Below are 10100 nucleotides of genomic sequence, written 5' to 3' on the forward strand. Positions count from 1 at the left end.
GGAAGGAAGGAAGGAAGGAAGGAAGGAAGGAAGGAAGGAAGGAAGGAAGGAAGGAAATATTACTAGGCTCAAACTGATGAGAACACTCTCCACCTCTCGATAGCATGCATAAAACTATATTTAAATAATTCTTAATACTGAGAAGCTAAGATAATCGGATCATCTGAACTGTATTCTTTACAAGAAATTGGAAACACTTCATTTCTTAAGACTATGTTAACGGGGTAGACACACTTCTACATTATAAAATAAAAATTTCAGATTTAGAATTTAAGCTAATTATCTAAATTGCAACACTTGACATGTATCATTTAGATGAGGAAGGAAGAAAAATGAGAAGCATGAAAGCACTTATCCCCAAGATTAACTTCAATTTAGATCCTAAACACAAATAAAACAGCATAAGCAGAGAACAAAGTTACAAACTGAACATAGGATGTTTAACTTCGGAGAATGTATTCTGTGATAAACTAGTCCCTTCAAAAAAAATCTACCCTAAATATTCACTCTTTTCATTGTCTTATTTCTTGTCTTATTCTTGTTTAAGCTAAAGTTTTAGCCAAGATTGGGCCTCCATTGGATAAGTAGCATAGAATGTTATTAAAATCCTGATCTTTCTACTTCTATCTCTCAAGGCTTGGGCTACTACTCCTCACCACCTTTTTTCTTTTTCTTTTTTCTTCCTTTTTTCTTTTTAAAAGTAGACCAGACTGGACTTGAACTCAGAGATCTGCCTGACTCTGCCTCCAGGAGCACTGGGATTAAAGGTGTACACTACAGCTAGGTTTGATAACTGCCTCCCTGAGCTCTGGGATTACAGTGCTCAGGGAGGCAGAGGCAGGCAGATCTCTGTTAGTGCAAGGCCAGCCTGGTCTACAAATGGAGCCCAGGACAGCCAAGGCTACACAGGAAAACCCTGTCTTGAAAAACAAACAAAAAAAGTTATGTGTTACTACACCTGGCTTTTGGATTACCACTTTTAAAACAAAATCAAAATAGCAACTACAAGAACAGCCCAAAATGTCTAATCTATTTATGGTAGTCCGAATGTAACTGACCCTACTAGGCCCAAAGGAAATGGCACTAGTAGGAGGTAGAGCCTTGGTGAAGGAAGTGTGTCACTATAGGGATAGGCTTTGAGGTCTCATATGCTCAGACTAAACCCAGTGTGGAACACAGGGTCCTGTGCTGCCTGTGGGAAAAGAGAGGGAGAGAGAGAGAGGGTGGACACAGGGTGGCAGGCGAGTTCTTAACTCCTGCACACCTGGCGCAGGTGAGAACGTAAGACTCGGGTGACACAGAACATTGTCAGGGTCCCTGGGAGCAGGCCCGTTGAATTGCCTGCACACTGGGATAACAGTGCCTCTTCACAGCAGGAAAACCCAGACTAACACACTATTTCTTCAGTTGAATAGAAATGTTAAATGGCTTTAGTTTACATATCAGTTTAGCTCAGATGTTTCTGTTGGACTGAACACAAGACCTCAGTAAATATTACATGTCACTTGCCAACAGGAAAACTATGACCTTTCTATAATAAATCACATATACTAGAGTTCTGGAAAAGATGATGTCAGCAAGCACTTATTAAAAGGTTTTTGTTTTGTTTTGTTTTGTTAGCAGTTTAATCATTCTTTAATTGTCACATTGTACAAGATAGTCGACAGCTTCCTACTTAACAAAATAGATTATTATGTTATGTTTCCTGGATAGCATAGCAACAAAAGAATGCAAGCTTTTAGGGAAAGTAACACAACCACTAAAATCTAGATTACACTACAGTATCCTGCAAAGGAATGTGTTCCCTTATGTTGCAATCACAGAAAGAACACAAACCAAAAGCCACTCTCACATTTGCACACAAATCACACTGTCTTTTGGCTAACTCAGGTTAGGGCCCACACACAGGATGCTACGAATTCAGTTTGCCTGAATAATGGTTTCTCAGACCAAAGGAGGGCTTAGAAGCTAAGACTAGGAAAAAAAGCTTAGCAGCTTTAAGCAGTGTTTCCTGCTCCTGGAATTTGGCTACCTTCCTTCAGTCTTTTTTTTTTTTTCTCCTTTCGGTTTTTGGTTTTTTTCAAGACAGGATTTCTGTGTAGCCTTGGCTGTCCTGGATTCACTTTGTAGATCAGGCTGGCCTGGAACTCAGAGATCCACCTGCCTCTGCCTCCCAAGTGCTGAGATTAAAGGCATGCACCGCCATGCCAGCTTTCCTACAATCTTTAACCAGAAAACTTTACAGTAGTTATACCCAATGACTAAAGGCACAACAAGCATTGAATACTATCTGAAAGTTACCCAAGGGCCAGTACAAGCACAGGGCTTTGCCTCGCTGGCAATAATTTATCCAGCCAGCAAAACAATGGGATATTGTGCATTCTCTCAGGTTTAAAACACAAGTTTTAAAATTTGCTAGCAGGTGACAATAAAAAATAGTAATCCTTGGTAAAACACAACAGCTCTTTAGAATTAATTTAGCACAGCTGGTGAATGAATTCGTATTTTCTTTCTTTTTTTTTTTTTTTAAGATTTATTATATATACAATGTTCTGCCTACATGTATGCCTGCACGGTAGAAGAGGGCACCAGATCTCATTCCAGATGATTATGCAGTTGCTGGGAATTGAACTCAGGACCTCTGGAAGAGCAGCCAGTGCTCTTAACCTCTGAGCCACCTCCCCATCCCTGAACTTGTTATTTTCTTATCAGGAAAACAAACTCTCAAGTACACAGTTGTATCATTATTTAGTTCTATTATGAAGACTAATGGAAGAGCAGCACATGGTTCCACACACCTTTAACACCAGCAGTCTTAGAGGCAGATTATCTCTTTGAATTCCAGGACAGCCTGGTCTACATAGCGAATTCCAGGCCCACAGGATTACATTTGACCTTGTATCAAAAGAAAAAGTCAGGCGCAGTGAAGCATGCTTCTAATCCCAACACTCTGGGAGGCAGACTGGTCTACAAAGTGAGTCCAGCACAGCCAAGACTACAAAGAGAAACCCTGTCTTGGGGAGGTGGGGGGAACCACATTAACTTTTCGATTCAAAAGAGATTGAAAAGAAAAACCATAGACAGCTTTTAGTGTTAACTAAAACACATCACCTCATCACCTTGAAATATCTAAAAAAAAAAAAAAAAAAAAAAAAAGCGCATCTATTCCAGGAAATGAAAGCCCATCAAAACCTTGAGAAAAGTGTGACTTTACAATTTCCAATGCTCAGCAAAGATAAAGGAGCCTGTCTTTTCAAATACCAGGAATCACTTACAAATGCTCAGTGTGAATAATCATGCAGGTTCCGCAATAACCTAGGAGTTAACTATTTCCTTTCCCAGTCGCTGTTAGCTGTCCCAAATCTTTGAGCTGTTTTAATAAAAAATATAAAAATAAAAACAAACAAAACAAAACAAAAAAAACCTTAGGCCTTTCTGTGCTCCTGCTGGACCAGGGAGTAGAAAGACACCTGCCAATGAGTTCATCGTCCCGCACATGCTGTGAGCAACCACATCATTGGTGCCAAGGATCAAATGCCCATCCAATGTAGCCAAAGATGACAGACAGGTCACAGGCCAGTTTAATGACCAGTTTAAAACCCATGTTCTCTGCGCCGCCATTGGCAGGATGAATGAGTCAGGTGATTTCATTCTCCGGCGGGCTAAAGCTGATGGAATTGTCTCAAAAACCTTTTGATCAGAAGAGACTGAGAATATTTGTCATAAAAAAGTTAGAAAATAAAAAACCAAAAACAACCTTATCTTAAAATTGTGTACATACATATATATGTACATGTATATATGTGTACACACATGTGGAACTGTGAGCCATGTGTATGAGAGTGCTTTTTTTGGGGGGGTGAGAGAATGAGACAGGATTTCTCTGTGTAGCCTTGGCTGTCCTAGACTTGCTTTGTAGACTAAGCTGGCCTCTAGCTCACAGAGATCCACCTGCCCCTGCACCTCACAGACATCACCTGCCGCTGCCTCCCTAAGTGCTGAGATTACAGGTGTGTGCCACCGCACTCGGCTATGTGAGTTTTCTTAAAGGCCAAAAGAGGGCTTTACATGTCCTGGAGCCAAAGTAACTGGGGCTGTCAACTGCCAGATGTGGATGCTGGGAACTTAAGCAGAGTCCTTTAAAAGGGCATCATGAACCCTTAACTGCTAAATCATATCTCCTTGGAGCCCCTGAATTGTTCATTTCCAAGGAAACTTTTGACTTCTAAGTTAGAAAAAAAAAAAAAAGGCAGAAAGTCACATGCTTTCTCCTCTTCCACATTTTTTTTGCCCCAGACTCTCTATAGAGAGATTATCAAAAAGGCAAGAGTTCTACAACCTGAGTTCCAAAGTCTTGATCAGTACTTGATCAGCATATTCTCTCTCTCTCTCTCTCTCTCTCTCTCTCTCTCTCTCTCTCTCTTTCAAAGGATAAAGTAAAGGGAGGAAAGGAATCACATTTCCACAATCACTCTTCTCCATTCCAAACAGTACCAGCAGCAGCACTTTAAGGAACATACTCTATTATTCTGTGGGGTATTATTTATTTGTTCTTAATTCTTATCACTGAGTAGATAAAAAATTCAATATCTAACAGTATCATAACTTAAAACTTTGATACACATTAAGCCTGCCCACTTATGATGACGTCTCTTTGCCTCCTACCCCTATCTTCTGAGAAATGGTTTCAGCTCTCAAGAAATGATTTGCTCTGCCTGTGGCTGACACACACAGAAGCTTCCTCTTTCAACATTCACAATAAACTGAAAAAAAAAAAAAAAGCCCTGTAGATTTCACCCAATTTATCACTAGCTTAAAGGCCTCTGATACCATAGAGCTTCACATTTCAGAGATGAAGGTTCATATGCATCACTGAAGAAACTAATCACAAGCTCACAAGTTGAGCAAAGACAGGACAAATCTATCAATACAATATTGTCGGTTCACTTTTTCTAATCTGTAGCATCCTGTAGTACTTCCCTGACAAGAACTCAGCATATCTTATAGCTGTGTCTACCCCAAAAGAAGACAGAATAAATGTAAATTTTTTCATAAACTGAGCAAGGAGTCCTATGCAAAAACAGAACTAAATCCACGTCCCATACCAACTATCATTTTAATGGAGACAAAAATATAAATCTTAGCACAATGAAAGCCTGAACATTTCAACTGTTTACTCACCAAAAACCCCATCTATAAATAGCTTCTCACTGACCATACACTTGACCAGAATTACCAAAAAGCACTGTTTAGTGATACTAATACAGCAAAAAAAAAAAAAAAAAATGTCACAGCTTTCTGGGCTGTTAGTGTGTCAATCCTCACAACTTTATAAAGTAGATGATACACTACCATGCCCATTTTGCTGACTCTGGGTAGTAATGTCATCATTCTTTTCAGACTATAGGGATTTGAACTAACGGATTTCGATTACACAGAACAGTTCACTGCTACAGACCACTGGTCTTTAAGAAATACCAGTCATCTTCAGACTGTCTGAAGAGGAATAAGGACTGCCTAGACAGTTTCCTAAAGATCATGTTCAACCATTGACACTCTAATTCTATATACTGATAAAGGGGGAATATGACCTCACTGGGGTCCATGGATAAGGCAATTCCATTATTCGGATCTACAGTCCTAATGCTTAAGATGTAGTTCAGTGGGTAGTGCTACCCTAGAATACCAGGGCTGGGGTTCAACTCCCCAGCCCCTCCTAACCTGTCATCCCAACACCAGCAACTGACCAATATGAGTCTGTCTTAAACCTACCACTGTCAAAAGACATGCCCAACTTTTACTTCAGTACTAGGTTTCTCTTTTAGAAATCACATACTTGCACTTACATGCTATGTTAAGTAGACTACTGCAAAAGGAAACAGAACATAAGAGGGAAAAGATGGAGTGACCTGACTCAGTCAGTCTTTATTATTTTCACTAGCAAATAATCTTTAACATCCTGGTGGACAACTATAAAATCTTCGACATTCCTATTATAATCTTTAACACTTTGAGTAATTTGAAAAGTCTACTTCATTCATCTTTATTGTAGTGAATCCCCACTCCTCACCCCCAACCCCTACCCCCAAATTCTAAATACAGGTAGTCCTGGAAGACAAGCCATGCTCTCCCCACTCAGAATGCTTTCCATGTAAATTTTGGCTCCACTCTCCAGCATAAGTTCTACATCAGAGCTCCCCAGGTAATGAACCATGGGTTCAAAATGCCACCTTCAGAAAAGATTCTCCATCACTCAGCAAGGAGGAAACATTCACTCAGGCCCCACCATTTATGATTTTCCTTTTAAAATGAAGCTTGGTAGCAAGGGACCACCATGTTCACCACTGAGCCCCACCTCTTGTGAATTATGCTGTCTGGTACCAACTGTTAAGGGCTATTAAATTAAAAAACATGGAAAGACAGTGGTCCAATTCACACCTTACTGTAATTTCACATCTTTACAGACATTCACTTACGTGTATTTAATTCTTCATAATTTTATATGTATGTAGTTATGTGTGCATATAGAACTATTATATCACTATTAAGGTACTGTGTGTTATTTCACTTTGAGTCACATTTCCCTAAAAAGCCCAACACAGACTGCATTACTAAAACTTTATCATTTCAATAATGTTACAGATTGTGTGTGGTGGCACACACCTTTAGTCCTAGCATGTAGGAAGCAGAGGCAGTTCAATCTCTATGAGTCTGTGGCCAGGCTGGTGATCCACACAGCAAGTTCTAGGACAACTAAGGCTATAGAGTGAGGTCCTCCTTGGAAAAAGAAAGAAAGAGAGAGGAAAAGGGAGAGGGAAGATGGGAGGGACGGAGGGAGGGAGGGGGGGGGGGAGAGAGAGAGAGAGAGAGAGAGAGAGAAACAAACAAAATAAGTCAGACAGACCCAGGCCTTTAATCCCAGCAGTCCAGAGGCAGAGGCAGAGGCAGACATATCTCTGAATTTGATGCCAGCCTGGTCTACTGAGTAAGTTCTAGAACAGCCAGGGCTACACAGAGAAACCCTGCCTTGAAAAAAGAAAAGGAAGTTACATAGGGGCTGGTAAATTGGCTACTGTTTAAAATGCTCACTCTGCAAGTCTGACAGCCTGGGTTTAGAGCACCAAATCCCAAAACCTATCCTCTGACTTCCACTCTTGCACCATGACACATACATACCCACAGGTAACAAGTTTTTAAAATTATATATATGAAACCATATTGTTATATAACCTTCTGACACTGGATATTTTCTTACTCAATCTAAATTCTTTGAGATCTACCTAAACATACGATATTTTATTCCTTATTATTATTGAGCAATACCAACAATATGAATTTACTAACCACCAATTACTTAAAGACAGTTCCTAATTTCAGCTCATTACAAATAAAGCTATTATGAACATTCACTTACACATCTGTGCAAGGATCAGGTTTTCACTTCTCTGAGATAAATGCTAAGAAATCTAATTGCTAGATCACAGAAGTATACATTCAGGTTTTTGAAAAGCACTTATATCGCTGGGTGTGGTGCCATATGCCTTTAATCTCAGCAGTTGGGAGGCAGAAACAGGAAGACCTGAGTTTTGGGCCAGCCTGCTCTACAAAGAGAGTTCCAGGACAGCCAGGATTATACAGAGAAACCCTGACTTGGGGGGTGGGGGTTGTTAGCTATAGCAGCCACTCAGGAGATGAAGCGTCTTTACAATCCTGGAGTAATATGTCCTCTAACTGGTCTAGTAGGTATGTAATGACATGTACCACCATAGTCGTAACAAGTGTTTCTAATAGCTAATGGTGTTTTCATATGTTCACGTTTATCTGCCTTCTGTAGTCATATCTCCTGTCCATTTTCTAGTGAGCCTATTTCAAATATTTCCCCCAGTCAATTCTTTACAACTTTTAAATGCTCATTTAGTACTTTCTTCCTTTGAGCCAGGGTCTCACTATGTATCTGTGGCTTGTCTGGAATGCCCTATGTAGATCAGGCCAGCAGTAAACTCACAGCACTGCTCTGCCCTAGCTTCTCAAATGTTGGCCTGAAGGTTTGTGCCACCATTCGATGACTCCGCTGTTTTATTTTCCTCAACAAGGTCTTTCTCTTTTAAGCCCAGGTAAATCTGGAACTCACAGCATTCTCCTGCCCTGGCCTCCCAAGTACTGAAGTTATAAGCATATCACACACACACCACAATTACAATTCATTAATTTTTAAAAACTGCATAGATACGCTTTTGGTGTCTTCCTAAGACATTTTCAAAGACCTTAGATCCTGAATTTTCTCTTGTTCATTTCTTCTGTATGTAAGTATTTGTATGTGTGTATTTATGAGGCTATCTTAAAACAATGTAAATAGCTTGTTTCAACATTTCCTATTTAGCATCTTACATAAAGGTGAAACATTCTCTATTTCCAACTTACTCATTCATTCATTTCTTAATTTTACTATAGACAGATTTCTACTTTATTCAGTAGGTAATGAAATCATTATTTAATGTTCAAATTTTCCTAGAATTGGCCAGTAGACTGCAAGCTGGCTTGGGTGTCTTCTGACAATTCCCTCACTTTCTAAAAACCTGAGACATTCTAAGCTCTTCCTTCCTTTATTCATTTTTTTTGAGACAGGATCTCACTCGGTAGCTCTGGCTAGCCTCAGAGATCTGCTGTCTGTCTCCTGAGTGCTGTGATTTAAGGTACATCCTTTTTCTTTTTTTTTTTTTGAAACAGTCTGGCAATGTCATTCAAGCTGGCCTTCAGCTCACAATTCTCCTGCCTTTGACTCCTGAGTGCTGGCAACACAGGCTTTTGTCACCACACCTGCCTTAGGGATTACACTTGGTCCCCATCCCAGAAATTAGCCAGACATCCAAAGAGCCCTGTTTCTTTGCAGTGAAGAATGAACCTGAACAACTATGCATGCCCAATGACAACAAGGCATCACTTAAGACTTCTCAATGAGGATGGAGACATGGATCAGTGGTTACGGAGTAGTGTTCTTGCAGGAGACACAAGTTTGGTTCTCAGTACCCATACTGGGCAGCTCACAACAACCGATAACTCTAGCCTCAGGTGCATCAACCCTTCTGTGCTCTACAGACACCTGCCCGTATGTGCACATGCCCACCCACCCCACACAAATGCATGCACAGATGCACATGTACACAAAAATAAACATGTTACAAGAAGGATTTCTCAGTGAAGAAGACTAATAAATATATGAATATAGCTACTGAAATTCAAACCTATCTTTATAATTGGGCAATCACTCTACCTCTGAGCTATACATGCCCAGCCCTTTCTAAATATCAGTATTCACTGAAAACCAGGTCCTTATATACGACAATACAGCAATTCTAACCTAACATTATAGTGCTTACTCTAACTCACTTGTTACACAAGGTCTTAAGGACATTATCATCATGCCTTTTTAACAATCCCAAGGGTTGTCAGACTGAATTATTCAGTGAGCAAGAAGGAAAAGTATAGTGCATTTTGTTTGTTTTTGAGATGAGGTTCCTCTATTGTATAGCTCTGGCTGGTCTGGAAACTGCTATTTAGACCAGGCTGGCCATGAACTCACAGAACCTTGAACTCAAAGAGATCCACCTGCCTCTTCTTCCTTAGTGCTGGGATTAAAGGCATATATCATGTCTGTGTAATGGTGTTTTCAGTCCTCCCTTTGTTATTCTACTACCCATAAACAGCAAAAGAAAAATGAAACACCCTAACTATGAATGAATGAAAATGGAAGCTAATGTATATAAAATACCTATTTAATATCAATAGCTAACAAACATCAAAACAAAGAAAAAGGCTCCCACAATTTCCAAAATGCTGGGCAAAGGAATCTATGCCACAGAGATAGTTGTACATACATCCATGTATACTATGAAGTATACACAACAGCCAGGAAACAAAACCAACTTATACATCCTCAGCCCAGCGTTTGACTACTGGCACCCAAACAAACAAAACACAACCTAAACATGTGTTTCCTGCCTGGGCGTACAGGCTCACTTAAGGGCCTGTGCAACCTAGCAGGACACTGTCTAATAATAATAATAATAATAATAATAATAATAATAATAATAATAATAATA

General features: G+C 39.8%; 1 protein-coding gene across 1 annotated transcript in view; it reads right to left on the reverse strand.

Moving 5' to 3' along the window:
• Nucleotides 1-10100, reverse strand: part of Ptpn2 (protein tyrosine phosphatase non-receptor type 2) — a 45588-nt gene that overhangs the window by 8836 nt on the left and 26652 nt on the right. The gene's annotated exons all lie outside the window — the stretch shown is intronic.

This window comes from Psammomys obesus, unplaced genomic scaffold, assembly GCF_907164565.1.
Source record: "Psammomys obesus unplaced genomic scaffold, mPsaObe1.curated_primary_1811, whole genome shotgun sequence".
Taxonomy (NCBI): domain Eukaryota; kingdom Metazoa; phylum Chordata; class Mammalia; order Rodentia; family Muridae; genus Psammomys; species Psammomys obesus.